Source organism: Humulus lupulus, chromosome 5, assembly GCF_963169125.1.
Source record: "Humulus lupulus chromosome 5, drHumLupu1.1, whole genome shotgun sequence".
NCBI classification, from domain to species: Eukaryota; Viridiplantae; Streptophyta; class Magnoliopsida; order Rosales; family Cannabaceae; genus Humulus; species Humulus lupulus.
This window is the reverse complement of record NC_084797.1, coordinates 83,827,025-83,844,487: the sequence shown is the minus strand read 5'-3', so window position 1 is coordinate 83,844,487 and position 17,463 is coordinate 83,827,025.

Sequence of the window (17,463 nt, the reverse complement as noted above, 5' to 3'; positions counted from 1 at the left end):
CAGAGAATGGTGCGAGATTTATACGGACCACAAAAGTTTAAAATACTTCTTTACGCAAAAGGAGCTCAACATGAGGCAGTGCAGGTGGTTAGAGTTAGTAAAGGATTACGACTGCAAAATCCTATACCGCCCAGGAAAGGCAAATGTAGTTGCTGATGCACTAAGTAGGAAGAGGTATGGAAGTTTAGTAGCATTAGCCGAAATAGAAAAGTCGCTACAGCAGGAGATGATAAATGCCGGAATAGAAGTAGTTGTCGGCAAGCTGGCTAACTAGTCTATCTAGTCAAATCTGCTAGAAGATATACGGATTGGGCAAGGGCATGACGACACACTAGCGGTACATATGGATGCAGTCAAAGAAGGCAAGGACACAGATTTCTCAATATCAATTCAAGGATTAATAAGATATAAGGATTAGGTATGTGTGTCAGATAATCAAGGGATTAACAGGACGATTCTGGAAGAAGCACACAGTTCCCCGTACTCAGTTCACCCAGGGTCGACCAAGATGAGACACGACGTCAAGGCAATATATTGGTGGCCAAGGATGAAGAAGGATATAGCAGAATTTGTGTCTAAGTGTCTAGTATGCCAACAAGTGAAAGCAAAACTTCAGTGGCCTGCAGGTTTATTGCAACTGCTTAGCGTACCAGAATGGAAGTGTGACGATATAGCCATGGATTTCGTGACAGGGTTGCCACGAACGAACAAGCAGCATGGTTTCTGTAACGACCCAAATTCGCTATTAAGGCTTAAGGGCCTTGAGTAGTGTGCCTGGAGGGCATAATGGGATTTTGTGTGTGACTTTAATGAATTTAATGCATGATTATGATTTAATGCACGATATATGACTATTTGATTATTTGAGATGCATGACTATGTGAATTATTATGCATGTAGACCTGATTATCTTAGAAAGAGCATAATTGTAATTTGGCCATGTTGGGCATGACTGTGTTGATATCTGTGACTCGAGACGATCCTAGAATGAGCGGGTTAGCGGAAAAGTCAAAGCGGGAATCTATACTCGGCTTGGGTTAAGCCTGGGGAGTTTAAATGAGAATTTGGGAAATATATTGAGGTTAATCTTGATGATGAGGATTGTATATTTGGTGATTAATCAGGTATTGGGTAGCGAGCGGGAATTATTAGGAACACTTGAGGAATTAGTGGGAATTTGGGTAATATGACTAAAATGTCCCTTTATGGGCATAAAGGTTTAGAATTATTAAGGGAGGGTATTTTGGTCTTTAGGCTTGTAAGAGATAAGTTAAAGGGGGCTTTATACTTAGTGGATTTTGTAGAAAAGAGTTATAGGCTGAAAAGAAAGAAAGAAGAAAGAGAAAAGAAAAGAGGGAAAACAGAAGGGTTTGACTTTAAAGAATCGGTTTGTGGCTCTCCCAACCATTTTTCCTTCATTTTCTTGGAGTTAAGCTCAGTGGAGAGCTAGGGTAGGTTGAGCATCAAGGATCCTAAGCTAGACTTGAGGATTGGCAAGGATTAGCAAGATCACATCAGAAATTTGAGGTAAGTTCTTGGAGATTTCAGTTTTAGGGCATGACTGGTTTGAACTGTGTATTTGAGCTAAATAGATGGGATTTTTGGGGAAATCAGGTCAAGGTTGTGAAGGTGCAAGCTAAGGAGGTCTAGGGTTCAAATCAAGGTCGAATTTCTATCCATGGTATGATTTCTAAGACCTTATCTTTGTTGTTTGAGTGAATTTCTGGTTTTTGGGTTCATTGTGTTAGATTTTGAGTTTTCGATTGCTTGAGCTTGGGGTATGAGTTCTTGGGATGCTTGGGATGAGTGTGAGGTGTTGATAAGGTTGTTTTTGGGTTTGGAAAAGGTTTGGACAAGTTTGGGGTTGAAATGGTAGAAGGAAATCGCAAGAAGCGATTTTTGGGTTTGGTCTGGCTGCAACTAGCGCTACAGCGCTAGTCAGGGGGCGCTGTAGCGCTAGCCCCTGTTTTTGGTGGGGTGGTTCTGCTTGTAGCGCTACAGCGCCCTCTTTAGAGCGCTGTAGCGCTAGCCCCTGTTTCTGGTGGGGTGGTTCTGCTTGTAGCGCTACAGCGCCCTCTTTAGAGTGCTGTAGCGCTGCACTGTTCACAGAAGGGGATTTTTGGGTTTTTGTGAAGGGATTTTGACCTAGGGTTCGGGGCTCGATTCCACCACTTTGTTTTGGGGATCTAGGACTTCCTGGGGGCTCGGGATGGGTCCCGAGGCTAGGTTTTGGACTTGAGATTTGGTGATGACTTTGACTTGTGGATTTTGCTTAGGTGAGCGCTAGGGCTCGAGTAGGATTGTGCTCAAGGAGTCAGGTGATCAAGGCTACCGAATTTAAAGGTAAGAAAACCGTAACACCCGGGAGCAGGGCATGGGCCCACAGTGTTATTGCAGGGCATGGCCCTAGATTGTTTTACTTGTAAATGTATTACCTTGGATGAATTATTATATGTTTGAACAATTATTTCGAAATGTATTATGCGTGTGATTATAATGAAATGAACGGCTAAGGCCGAGAGCGGCAAAGGCTGGGTACAGCCTTGGGGGCCGGAAGTAACACTCAGCACATGGGGTGCTTATAGCCAGGGTGGGACCCAAGGGATACATGAGTTATCCTTACAGTGAGGACCGAGACCCCAGGCTTTGGTAAGGCCTCTGGGGCGGCATGGCCGTGCTTGATCAGTCTGATGGTTTTCCCATTTATCAATGGATTATATGTCAGCTATATTCTGTGCATATGTTATATACTGTATGGGTTTTCTTGCTGGGCTTCGGCTCACGGGTGCTCTGTGTGGCAGGTAAAAGCAAGGAGTCAGTCAACCGGCCATGAGTATGGAGAGCGTGGGGGCGGCGCGTACATGTTCGGCCTGCCCGACTGCTTTGGTTGGGGGCATTTTGTATATGGCTGTATTAACTCATTCTTTTGATAGTTAACCTGGTGTAAATCTATTTTTGAGTTGTAAATATTTTGTAAACCTTATTTTTGGGATCCCAGATGTTTGATACTTAATGTTTTCAATGAAACTAAACATTTTCAAAGAGTACAGCCTTAAACTTTGGTTTATTCACACTTTTGGTTTTAGAAACCACGTAGAGTCAGTTAAAAGCACGATTTCTGTTTTAAACTCACTATGTAACGGCTATAAGGTAGTAGGGCGTTACAGTTTCTCTTGGGTAGTAATAGACAGACTAACCAAGTCAGCTCATTTCTTGCCTGTTAAGACTTCATACACGGCAGACCAATACGCACACATCTATGTCTAAGAGATAGTAAGGTTGCATGGAATTCCCAAGACAATAGTGTCCGATAGAGGATCGGTGTTTACATCGAGATTTTGGGGAAGTTTATAGCAAGCCATGGGTACTAAGTTAAATCTTAGTACAACTTTTCATCCTCAGACAGACGGTCAGTCCGAGCGTACGATACAAATTTTAGAGGATATGCTACGCGCTTATGTACTTGATTTCAGAGGATCATGGAATAAGTACTTGTCGTTGATAGAGTTCTCTTACAACAATAGCAACCAGTCAACGATCTGCATGGCACCTATGAGTTGCTTTATGGAAGAAGGTGCCAATCACCGTTGCATTGGGATGAAGTAGGAGAAAGGCAACTTCTCGATCCTGAAGCTATTAGAAAAGCTCAAGAAGCAGAATGCTTGCTGCTCAAAAGCGTTAGAAAAGCTATGCAGATGCCAAGCGACGCGATGTGGAACTCAAAGTCGGAGATCAAGTCTTCCTGAAAGATATCTCCTATGAAAGGTGTGAAGCGGTTTGCGAAGAAAGGCAAGATTAGTCCCCGATTTATAGGTCCTTTTGAGATATTGGACAAAGTGGGAGCAGTTACATATAGATTAGCCCTACCGCCAACCCTAGCAGATAGTCACAACGTGTTCCACATCTCAATGCTACGCAAGTATGTGTCAGATCCATCTCACGTCCTCAAGTACGATACAATAGCACTCCAGAAAGACTTGAGTTATGAGGAACGACCGGTTAGCATCTGGGATAGAGGGGTAAGGCAGTTACGGTCCAAAAGTATTCTGATAGTCAAAGTCCTATGGAGTAATAGTTCTGATTAGGAGGCAACGTGGGAGTTCGAGGAAGACATGCGAAGCCGGTATCCGAAATTATTTGGTAAGTAAATTTTGAGGACAAAATTCTTTTTAAGTAGGGGAGAATTGTAGAGTCCAAGAACTTTAGTTAGGTAGTTAGATAGCAGTAGTAATAGTAATAGCTAGTAGTAGTTATAGTATGTTTTTGACTGTGGATTTTGCTTCAAGCCGGGACTTAGTTGGACACTCGTTGCAACACTTGTAGATTTAATAAGTTTAATCTATAGTTTAAAAATATTCATTATAACCTAAGGTTTGATTAATATCACTGATTATGAAGATGATAATTATTATACTATAAGGTTTAGATAGACCCAATAAGATATTAACACTTGTCATGTGAATGTTTAATGAGAAATTAAGTATTTTTGAGGAATAAGTTTATTAAGAGTAATATTTGAAAATCCTAGAGTCTGCCAGCAGCTTTGAAATCATTAAAGGACTTAGTCAAGGGTATTTACTCAATTCAAAATAGGCTGAAAAAGTGTAATTACGTGTATAATATTTCAGTGTATGCCGATATATTGCAGCTCTAGGGGGCGATATATCGCCACACAGGGATACGAAAAACACGTAACTTTGCACGACCACCTCGACGAGCCTCGAGCATATGAGCCCAGGCGATATATCAGCTCTAAGGCTGCATTTTCAAATGATTTGGAAACCGAGCTCATTTTAATCCTTAACCTCTTGATAAGTCCAGAATCTTTTTGACCGAGTCTTCAGCCTCTGCTGAACGATTATTCAAATGTTTTTCAATTAAAACGCCATTATTTTATTCAAGCTAAATGAAGATCTTTTCATTCTTGAACTCTATAAATAAGACCTAGTACTTAGCCATTTATTCATTCATCAAGCTGAGTTCAAAGTCTACAAGATGCTAGGTTTACTTTGGAGTGCTAAACACTTGGGTTGGGTTATAAGCTTTATCATCTTAAGCTTATACTTGGGAAGTAAGGTTTATATTGTATTTCGGTTCAGAGGTGTAGTTCGGGTATAGCAATTTCAAAGGTATTCCTAATTCTAGTTCCTTTCTGTATTATTTCATTAGTTCTTATAGTTTTTCTCTACTCAAATCCTAACTCAGTATTCTTTATTCTTGGTTAGGCATCTAAGCTCCTTGAACTTGAGGTTCTTGTTGGTAAGTATCTTCTCGATGGTTTATTTCATTCTTTTCATCTCTTTTCTTTTAGAATACTCACCTCTCTATTAATGCATTTTAGTAGTGTTCCAAAATCCCGACCTTGTTCTCATCATGCAGGTAATTTGGTAAGGAAACTAGGGTAGTTCTTATGTGATATGTGCTTTGTTTATATAAAAGTGTTATGCTTATTGTTATCCAGATTTCCAGATAGCGTTTAGATTGATGTCCTCGGGGAAGCAGAATTATCGATGTCTTTCACGGTAGGTGACCAAAGCTCGCGGATGAACAGAAAGGCTTCGCCTCTCCCGTTTAGTGTCCGGATTACTCTTCCAAGCAAACACAACACGGAAACTCGTCAACTCTCCCGGACTCCCGAAGGGGTATCCTTCGGGGAAGCCCCTTCCAGGAGAAGCTCTTCGAGTGGTCTCCGCGGAAGCAGTTCCGTGCCTCGCACGGAACAAAGCCAAACGGTCGAGTCCTGGAGGAGGCATATTTGGAATGATATCCGCCTGACACAGGATCCCGCCTGACACGCCCGTCAGGTCAAAGCCGCACACATCCCAGCACGCCTAAGGGTACCTTTTCGCCTACTGTTCCGCTGACAACTTGGAAAAGACGGCTGACTTTGTGTGTTCCCCATACTTTCACGTAAATATACCCACATAGAGTCTTGTAGCCATGCTACTACAGTAATTGTATCCCCTATTTATGGCTGGTGTAATTAAGACTCATGTACGTAGAGAAAAACCCTAATCCGAAACCCTAGCTATAAAGACCCCTTCATTTTACAAGAAGGGGAAGAAAAAAATCACATAGCAAAAACTCTACTAAAATCTCTCTAGCTTCATCTTCTTCAAGAGAACCCGAGAGAAACACTGTGAGTGTGTGAAGTTCTTGTGCACCAGCCATCTTACTGTAACCTTTTCCAAGTATAATAACATAGACTCGTGGACTAGGGCTTGTTAACGCCTGAACCACGTAAAAACACTGTTTGTTTAGTTACATTTCAGCATTTCTACAGTTCTTATCTTTTTATTATTCTGTTAATTATTCGTTTCCGAAAAACTCGGTAAACATTTTGGTGCTTTCATTGAGAGCTGTAGGAAGTTGTTAGTCAGCTCTTTTTCTGTGTACGTTTTTTGTATTCACTTCGTGCTAAAGAGATGGTGACAACGAGAAAATCCGCTGTTGACAAAAATGCTACGATCAACCCCGATACCGTGATGGAAGATGTGGTGCAAAGCGAACCCTTGGACTACCAAGGTGAAGACCCGACATCCCGCCAGGATCGGGTCAGTACCGAAGACACAACATACTTAGAAGACGAAGAAGAGTATGTCCAAGACGGTTATTACAAGGACGGCTGCTACTATGAGAAGGACCCAGAACTGGTCCAAGTAGCCGAAGAACTGGAGGTCACCAAAGCCAAGCTTGCTGAGCAGGAGCGCCTCTCCGAAAAAATGCAGCGCATGATGGAGCGCCTCCAAAGCAAGTTCGGAGACCTAGGCGACTCGGACGAGGACGCCTCTGTTTTAGGTGGTGCTGAGGCCGCTATACCGGATCCAGCCGCTGCTGGACCATCCAAAGCCGCCCCTAACAAGGGCAAAGAAAAAGTTGGAGAGCCTGTGCGCGCTGACGCCCCTGCACCTCCTAAAGGCGTGAATCACCAGGCCGACTGCCCCCCCCGCGCGCAGAAGGTCTCTGGCGCTCCTAAGCCCAGACGTCCTTCAGCCCCAAGGGGGTACTCTGTGCCTAAAGGGCCCGGTGCTAAGGCACTCAGGCCTAGGGGAAGGAACAACCGCCCCAGTGATTCCGTCAACCAGGACGGTCGGGCTGCGAACTCACACTCCGAGGATAGCTGGTCCACGGTGGACCTAAGAAGAAGGTTGGAGGCCAAGTATGAAAAGGCCAAAGGAGAAAAGGCCCGGCCTCGCGGAGATGACCTCCGAAATCATATTAATGACAAGCTCCGGGGACGTGACCTCCTGGAGAGTGATACGAAGAGGCTCGAGGAACAGATTGCTGCCTTGACCAAGCTGGTCCGGAAGCAAAGTGGGGCCCTGTCAGACTCTGAGGAGGAAGACCCGGAACCATGTATTCGGAGGATCGCGGAAACGTCCCTCCCGGATAACTTCAAAATGCCTCACATAGAATTATATGATGGGAGGACAGACTCGCGTACCCACCTAGCTAAATACAACAAAATGATGCAAGTGGCGCGTGTCACTGAGGACGCCAAATGCATGTGCTTCTCACTCACCCTTACCAGGTCCGCGGAGGACTGGTGGAAAAGATTAGCTCCCGGATCAATCCACAGTTGGAAGGAGCTACAGTCCGCATTCAGGAGACAGTTTATTGCTGCCCGCGACCACGACATGGAGGTTGGTTCCTTAACCAACATCAAGCAGCAACCCACTGAGAACCTCAAAGCTTTCATTCAGAGAATGATGGAAGCTGCTACAAAGACCAAGGTCAGCGATGACATGAAGTTGATCGCCCTCCAATCGGGCCTTACTGTCAGTTCCCTGCTATGGGGGGAAATGCAGAGGAGACGGGCAGAAACGCTGTCCGAATTCATGTCAAAGGCTCAGGGAATCATCAACCTTGAGGATGCCTACCAGCAGGCCTTTGGAGTTCCCCCAGATCAAACGCCTTCCGTGACCGCGCCGAGCTTTGCTTCGCAAGCTCCCGCACCAGCCCTCACGCTTCCAGGAGCCCAATTCACTCCAAGTGTGTACGGGCCTTCCGCGTCTGCTCAGACGCCGAGTCAAACCCATTTCTCTGGGTACGGAGCTGTACAAACCGGATGTAGTATCGCTCCTGGCATGCCGCAGCCACAAGCGGAAGCCCCAGAACGAAATTTGAGCCAATCGCGGAACAAACGAAGCGGAAGAAACTCCAACCGGGGAGACCATTCAAAGAAGCCCCGGAAGGATTATGAGCCCAAGTTCACGGAATATACCAGTTTGATAGACTCGCGAGAGAATGTCTATCGGGCGACCTGTAATATGGTCAACTACAGGAAGCCCCCGAAAGTGTCTCACAGAGGAAGACGTCCGCGAGACTCCAATAAAAGGTGTGAGTTCCACGGAGACGTGGGGCACACCACGAACGAGTGCCTTCAGCTGAAGGATGAGATCGAGTCCCTGGCAAGAGCGGGACGCCACGGTCAGTGGGTGAGGATACCCATTATCTATCCCGGACAGGGGGTAGTTCACGGAGCTGCATATTCCCCGGGACAGAGGGGGGCCGCTAGCGCTCCTGGAGCCGGTCACCCCCAAGCTCCCGGGTCTCAATACCCGGCGCTTCCTGCTCCACCCGCTCCGGCGCCCATTGCCTTGTTGGCTCCAGGACCGGGCAACCCATATCCGCCCGGCCTTGCTCCGCCACCCGTTGACGGACACGTAGCCACCATTTCCGGAGGACCGCACTTTGCCGGAAGCACCCGCAACTCCCAGAAGAGGTACTTGAGGGAGTTAGAACACGCCGAGGAGATGTGCGCCTTGGTTCAATCACCTGCTCAACGTCCCCGAATGATGGATCTTCCCATCACCTTCACGGAAGACGATGCTCGACATGTGCACTACCCCCACAACGATCCCCTCGTGGTGGAAGCCCAGATTGCCAATAAGAAGGTCTCGCGGATCTTAGTCGATAACGGAAGCTCCGTAAACATCCTCGTCAAAGCGGCCTTCCACGCGATCGGATTGACCGAGACAGACCTGGCCCCATGCCCCATCCAGCTTCAAGGGTTCAATGGGGACGCACTCATGCCATTAGGCAAAATTCAACTTCCAGTCACCCTCAGAGGAGAAAGCGACGCTTGTGCCTTCAAGCATAGCACATTCGTGGTGGTCGACTGCCCCACGGCGTATAATGCCATCTTAGGCCGACCGGTCCTGATCGATTGTGGGGCCATAACCTCGATACGCCACTTATGTTTGAAGTTTCCATGCGACGATGGGCGTATTGGCACCCTCCGAGGAGACCAAAGAAGTGCACGGAGCTGTTATAACGTCTCCGTCCGATCCGTCTACACGGTCCAAGAGACGTTCGCTGCCATTCCTTTGACGGAAGAATTACCAGAAACTGGGGGTGCTCAGGAGGCATACTTTGACGAACTCGACCCAAGAGTGGGAATCGAGAAAGCAATAGAGCCGATGGAGGAAGTCGAAGAGGTGATCCTCAACCCGGGAGAACCCACCAAAGTCATTCAGGTGGGGAAAAACCTGCCGTCGGCCATTCGAGATAAGATCGTGGCCACTGTGAAGGATAATCAGGATATCCTGGCATGGTGCCACGCGGATATGACGGGGATTAATCCCAATGTTGCGTGCCACGCACTTAACATAGACCCATCTGCAACTCCAATTCGCCAAAAGAGGAGGCCGCTGGACCCAGTGAAAGCCGAAGCCGTCAAAGCTGAAGTGGACAAATTGATGTCCATAGGCTTTCTCCAGGAGTCGCACTATCCCGTGTGGTTGGCCAACCCAGTTCTGGTCCCGAAACCCAATGGGTCCTGGAGAATGTGCATTGACTTCACGGACCTAAACAAGGCCTGCCCGAAAGACTGTTTCCCTCTTCTGCAAATCGATCAGATGGTAGACGCTACTTACGGGTACGAACTCTTATCCTTCATGGATGCGTACTCCGGATACAACCAGATCAAGATGCATGTCGCGGACCAGGAACACACCAGCTTCCTCACGGACAAGGGTGTCTACTGTTACGTGGTCATGCCTTTCGGTTTGAAGAATGCTGGGGCGACGTACCAGCGTCTGGTAAACAGAATGTTCAAGGACCAACTGGGGAGGAACATGGAGGTGTACGTGGATGACATGTTGGTAAAGTCCAAGACCTCCGGGGACCACAGTGACGACCTTGAGGATGCTTTCGCCGTGATCCGAAAGTACGGGATGAAACTAAATCCAAAGAAATGTACTTTCGGGGTCTCGTCTGGGAAGTTCCTCGGTTTCATTGTCAGCTCCCGCGGAGTGGAAGCCAACCCTGAGAAAATAAAGGCGTTCATAGATATGCCTTCCCCCCGGAAACATAAGGATGTCCAGAGCGTTACCGGAAGGATAGCTGCTCTCAGCCGCTTCGTATCCAAGGCCACTGACAAGTGTATCCCCTTCTTCAATGTGTTGCGAGGAAACAAGAAGTTCGAGTGGACCCCCTAATGCGAAGCAGCCTTCCAACACCTCAAAGAACATTTAACCCGAGCTCCCATTCTGTCCAAACCTGTCGAAGGAGAGGCGTTGTTCTTATACTTAGCTGTGACTGAGCACGCAGTGAGTGCCGCTCTCGTCCGGGAAGATGGCCGTATCCAGCTCCCTGTGTATTACGTAAGCAAGAGGTTATTGGACGCCGAGTCCAGATATTCAATGATCGAGAAACTCTCCCTCTGCTTGCTGATTGCTTCACGGAAGCTGAGGCCATATTTCCAGGCGCACACCATCAAAGTACTCACCAACCACCCTCTCCGACAAGTCCTGTAGAAGCCCGAGTCTTCTGGCAGATTGCTTAAGTGGGCCATGGAACTGAGCCAGTTCGACGTCCACTACCAACCACGTGTTTCCATAAAAGGTCAAGCTCTCGCGGACTTTATTGTGGAATGCTCGGGAATGAATGACCTCCCGGAAGATCCTGTCCCGGAACTTCCCACCTGGAAGGTCTATGTAGACGGAGCCTCAAATGAAAGAGGAGCTGGAGCGGGGGTCATCCTAATATCTCCCCAAGGGCATCAGCTCCAGAGCGCCATCCGTTTCGCGTTCCCAGCATCCAACAACGAGGCAGAACACGAAGCCATGCTAGCTGGGTTACGACTGGCCAGAGAAGTCGGAGCCCAAAAAATCGAAGTATACAGCGACTCCCTACTTGTGGTAAACCAAATATCCGGGGAATACCAGACGAAAGGCGAAAGGATGGCTGCCTACGTGTCTCTCTCCCGCGACCTACTGCAGCATTTCAAAGGCTACCAAATCCGCCAGGTCCCCCGGGACCAGAACTCACTCGCGGACACGCTGGCCAAGCTTGCAACGGACCTGGAGATTGAACAGTATGGCTTAGTCCCCATCGGGCACTTAGAAGCCCCCAGTACTGAGACACGAAGGATAAATGCCATCATCGACCATTCCCACTCCTGGATAGGACCCATCCTTAGATTTCTCACCACCGGAGAGCTCCCCACTGATAAAGCTGACGCAAGGAAGCTCCAATATCAAGCTCCCCGATACGTGGTTATGGATGGAAAGCTTTACCGCAGGGGGTTGTCCATATCCTTCCTTAGGTGTGTTGCCGGAACCGAAGTCAGCACCATCATCCATGAGATTCACGGAGGCTTCTGTGGCGATCATACCTCTGGGCTCAGCCACTCCAAAAAGATCCTTCGACAAGGATACTTCTGGCCCACCATGAAAAAGGATTGTGTGGATTATGTCAGGAAATGTGAGCAGTGCCAGAGGTACGCCAAGGTTCCGCGAGCGCCGCCTACAGAAATTACCCTAATGACCAGCCCCTGGCCATTCGCCGTTTGGGGCATTGACCTAGTAGGTTCCCTCCCAACTGGAAAGGGTGGAGTGAAGTACGCCATAGTCGCGGTAGACTACTTCACCAAATGGGCTGAAGCTGAACCTATGAGCACGGTCACATCTAAAAAAGCACTGGACTTTGTCATCAGGAATATAGTGTGTCGTTTTGGGCTTCCACGAAAAATTGTGTCCGACAACGGAAAGCAGTTTGACAGTGAACACTTCACGAACTTCTGTGCTTCGCATGGAATTATCAATAGCTTTTCCGCAGTCGCCAGACCCCAGGCTAATGGGCAAGTGGAAGCTGTAAACAAAATATTAAAGACCACGTTGAAGAAAAAACTCCAAGCCTGCAAGGCTCACTGGTCGGAAGAACTTCCGCGAGTACTTTGGGCCTATCGCACAACAGAGAGAACTTCGACGGGGCACACGCCTTATTCCATGACCTTCGGTTGCGAGGCCGTCATCCCATTAGAAACTATGATCCCCTCTCACAGGCAAGATACCTACGATCCTACCCGGAACCATGCCCTTCTCCAGGAGTCCTTGGACATGATCGAAGAGCTCCGGGAGCGGTCGCAGGTCCAACTAAAAATGTACCAAGGCAAGATAGCCCGACACTTTAACACGAGAGTCCAGAGCCGTACATTCGAAGTTGGGGATCTTGTCCTACGGAGAGTATTTCCTGCTACGCAGGATCCGGGAGTAGGAGTCCTCGGACCCAACTGGGAAGGCCCCTACGAAGTCCAAGAAAAAGTGGGCCATGGGACGTATCACTTAAAGAGACTCGACGGATCTAAAGTCCCGCGCACCTGGAACGCGGAGCACCTCCGCTGTTACTACCAGTAGGCCCCGGACCATCCAGTCGGAAGTCCTTGGTGAAATTAGCAAAAGTGAAAAATGTGGAAATAATCCTCCCTGTTGTAAAACTCACGCCTATCAGGCTAATTTAATGAAACACGGAGAGATTCACTCCGCTTTTACTGCACTTTTTATCCCTGTGTTCAAGGCTGCGTTTTAACAAGTGACCACGCGGTCCGGAGACGTCCGGACCCCACGCTCACTTGGGGGGTATACATGGCTAAGGCATAGCCATACGCCCCTTGAACAAAACGTACACAGTACACCACTTATGTGCTAGCATTGTGTTTGAAATTTTTAAATTGTTTGAAATGTTTAAATTGTTAAGCTTAGGTTTATTTGTTGCCATGAACATGCTTGCATTACGTGTCATATGTGCATTATGTGCTTATGTGAAAATTGCCATGGAAATGCCTGCCATTATGTATCATGAAAATTATCTCCTGTGTAGCCCATAGAGCTACGCCAAAACACCCCCAACTCCTTGACAAGTCCTTTGCAGAATTCTCCGCGATCGCTGTAGAGCTTTGCTTCGCAAGCTCTAGCTCCGGGTCTCGGATGGCGAAAGATGGCAAGATCCGCGAGCGCTGTACAGCTTCGCATCGCAAGCTCCAGCTCCGGGTCCCGCAAAGCGAAAGATGGCAAGATCCGCGAGCGCTGTAGAGCTTTGCTTCGCAAGCTCAAGCTCCGGGTCCCGCAAGGCGAAAGATGGCAAGACCCGTGATCGCTGTAAAGCTCTGCATCGCAAGCTCCAGCTCCGGGTCCCGCGAGGCGGAAGATGGCAAGATCTGCGACCGTTGTAAGCCTTGCTTCGCAGGCTCCAACTCCGGATCTCACAAAATAATGCATGGCAAGCTCCATGGCCATTGCAAGTTTCAGCTCTAGAAGCAGACATGCTCGATCCCCCACTCACAGCCGGCTTTGCTTCGCAAAGCCCCTGCTCCAGGATCACACCTGGTGGGCGTGGCGATTTCCCCGACAGCAATGAGCCTTGCCTCGCAGGGCTCCATGCCAGGTCCCTGAAATCAGCCACCATGAGGTTCGCAACAACAGTTATTTTTGCTTCGCAAAGATCTAACCTTAAGTCTAGCGACGCTCACCAAAAGAACTCCCGTTCCAAACAATGGAACGACTCACCTTAGCAATCCCAGCGAACAGTATAACTACAAGTCCCGGGATTGGCTATTTGCCTCAGGAAAGCCAAAATACGGTGAAAGGAGCCTGGCCGTTGGAACCAGGAAACCTTCGTAACCTAGAAACTACGTGGGAAAAGACATCATCCGTTAAAAGCTTCAAGTGGGAAGTGCATAGGTTTTGGCCGTTGGAACCAAAACCCCATACGCCCCTACAACAGTTTCTACAGTATAAATGTCTACCCTAAGCGCAAAGATAAATAAAGAACTCGGCAGAAAAGAAAAGAGAATGCTATGATTATGGCAAAAATGTCCGCAATGAAAAACTCAAAATGAAAAATAATTAAAGATAAAACCCCTTCAAGCATTGGGGGTAACTACAGCTTCCACGACCGCAGCTTCGGGGGCATCAGTTTCAACTGAGGCTGGCGGAGTCGGCTCATTGGAAGGCGGAACTTTGTCATGAGAAGGTTTAGAGGTCCCCGCCTCTCCGGGATCTCCCGCCTCAGGAGCTCCAGCACGTTCGTCAATGTTGTAAGTTTGGACGTACGCCTCTGGGCCCTGATCCCACACGAGTAGCTTCTCCCTCATGGCTTCGACATCATCTCCCAGATAGCCTAATACCTCCGGGTTCACTTTCCAGAGTTGATGCATGAGGACCACATGCGATATATTAATCGTCCTGTTCAGTATCACCTCAGCATCCTCCTTCTCCTTCAAGCGCTCCGCCTCAGAGGTTGCCAGCTGTGCCTCCGCGACAGTTAGTTGAGCCCTCAATTTTTCAATTTCGGCCTTGGAGGCATCCCGCTCCCCCTTAAGAGAATCAATCTCCTTGCGCTGCTCCCTATTTTGGTTCAGCACGGATTGCTTCTCGGTCACATGCCCCCTGGCAGTGAATTGCAAGGCCCCGATCTCTTTATCCTTCTCGGCGAGCCCCAACTGCAGTATAGACACGAGATCCCTGCTCCTCTTATGGAGTTGCTCCTCCTCGTGCAGCTTACTCTGAAGAGTGGAATATTCCTCTTGCCGCTTAAGGAGGAGATCATTTTTTGATTGCAAGCGAGCTTCCAGGGTATCCTTCTCCACCTTGGCTTGGGAATAGCTCTTCCCGGAGCTTGGAGTTTTCGGCCTTCATCCCATCCGACTGCTGTCTAGACTCATTCTCTGCCTTGGCCCGGTACTCTTGATATTTGGCAAGATATTTCTTCTCCGCCTCTTCTTCAGCCGTGCGCCGGGCCTGATCAATCTTCTCCGAAGCCCCCAAGGCCTGTTGGGTCAGTTTCTGTTTCTCCGCCTCCAAGGCCTGGCGAGCCAGTTGGCTCTCCTCCAGCTGAACCAGAACTGCACCAACCTCCCGGAACGAGCGTTCTGCGATCATAGAGGCCTGCAAGGAAAAACAACAGAATGAGCTAAAGCCGGACCAAAAGACAGGTGATCCCAAAAAATAACAACTGGCGGCTTACCCCGGACAGTTGCTGCTTCACAGCATGTGTCAACAACAGCGGGTCCTTGCTGCTACTGATGGCCCATTTCTCAGAATTGAGCTCGCATAAGCTCAGGGCCATGTCCTCCATCATCTCAGCTCCGAACGGCGCCAATGCACGTCCGAGCCTAGGCACCAGCCTCTTCTCCAAGGCTGGACCATCCAGAACCGCTCCGGCCGGGTGAAGGGATCTCACCCCCTCGGCCAGCTCAGCTCTCTTCACGGCAGACAAGTTATCTGCCCTTCCCTGAGTAACAGCCTTCTCCGCCTCTTCAAAAAACTATCGGCCCTTCTTACACCCTCCAGGAGGGCAGCGGGGAAACTGGTTGGCTTCCGTGGGAAGTGGAACTTCAGGCCAGGTAGAGGAAGGTTGGTTGTCTGAGAAGAAGGAGACCCCGGAAGGGTGGACCCCCTTTGGGCTGGAGGAGGAGGCAGACGGGGTATTAAGGCCCCGGCCTGTTGCTTTTGCTACTGCGGCAGCAGAAGTAATTGCCCTTGTTGCTGCTGCTGGTTTGGATGTTGTTGTTGCTGCTGCTGTGGCGTTGGTGATTGTCTCTCTTGTTCTTGTTGCTGCTGTTGTTGTAGTGGTGGTTGCTGTCGTTGCTGTTGTTGTTGCCTTCGACCAGGAGAAGAGTGTCTAAGGCGTTTGTTCTTAGCGCCCTCAGCATCTTCTCCGGGACGCTTGCTCACCCCAGTTGTCCTCACGGGGAACACAAGCCCTTCCCCGTCGCTGCTACTACTCGAGACCATCATAGTCTCGGAAGGCCCGTCAGCAGGAGACTTCTCTACCCTCGGAGACGCTTGCGCCTCGCCACTTGTCTTCTTGGGGGAGGCAGCTTTACCTCCCCTACCAGCCTTGGTCTTCCGTCCTTTCCCCGTGGACGGGTCTTGGCTGGTGGCAGCCTTCTTAATGAGCAAAGTAGCCCTCCCCAACATCTTGGCTTCTGGATACTCTGCAAGAAACGTACAAAGCAAGGTTAACGAACCAACAAGCAATGAGAAAGAAGATAAGCGGAAGACAAGACAATCAACAACATGAAAGCACAAGCAAGCCCGCCAGCAGGGAACAAGAAACAAGAAAAAGAAAAGTTTGAAAGGGACCACCATGCACGAGAAACGTGGATGGCCTTCCCCGAGCAAAACAAAACATCGCTTTCTGCTCCAGGAAGCTCCCGTACTCCTTGAAGTCCGGGAATGACATGCTGAGAGAAGAAGGGTCAACCATGATGACACCTTCTGGCAGACTACCGTCACTCAGACACCAGAGGAGCTCATCTACCCTATCGCAATATCTGTCGAAGGGTATCCTACGCGGATCTAGCCTAAGGAAGCGGGGATCAAACCCCATCTGAGAGGTCCGGGAAACCTCAGACAGGCTGGGGGTGTGGATCAATCGAAAACTAGTCTTACCTCTCCCGGAGGTACTAGCCCCCGGAGCCCCTTCGTTAGGGTAAGCCGTGGCGTGGCGAGCCTCGATCTCCTCTTCCTCCGGCTGGGGGTCGGGGAACCTCTCCGCCCAACTAGGAGATAAAGTATTTTCGTCCCGGGCTGCTTGGGTGATCACCTTAGACAGCTCCAGGGCAATCTGCTCCCGGATGTCAGCGGACACCTGAGTTTGCCCCCTGCCACTCACTGGCTCGATGTTTTGGAAGGAGGCAAGTAACCCATACTCCCTCAACGATTCGGAGGTCACAAGTCCCTCCACTTTCAACTCTTCCTCAGAAAGCCCTTCATAGAACTTGGACCTCCTTATCATCTCCGCGCAGTGAGGTGTCCGCGGAACAACTTCTGCAAAATTCAAATACGAGCGTTAGAGATCCTACCAAAAGGAAAATCAAACGCAAAGGAACAAAGTTGAAAAAGAGAGGAAGGAACACTTACCAGGGATTTTGAAGTCCAAAGATAGGGCTGGCACCCTCTTCAGCGGAAAGCCAGTCGTCAGGAACCAGTATTCCCGGAGGTCTGGAACCCTCGCGGTATGACAGGTGGGGCACATCACGTCCGGGTGCCTTTCCAGCCTGTAAAACCCCACCTTGTCTGAATGACCCCTCATAGGCTGAGACTTCAACCCGTAGAAGTACAGCACTTCCTCCGGGGTAGGAGCTTCCAGTCTCCGGGACTTGCAAAAGATGAACCACCCCGCTAGGAGCTTGTAGCTGGGAGGAATCAACTGGAAGGGGGCAATCCCCGCCTT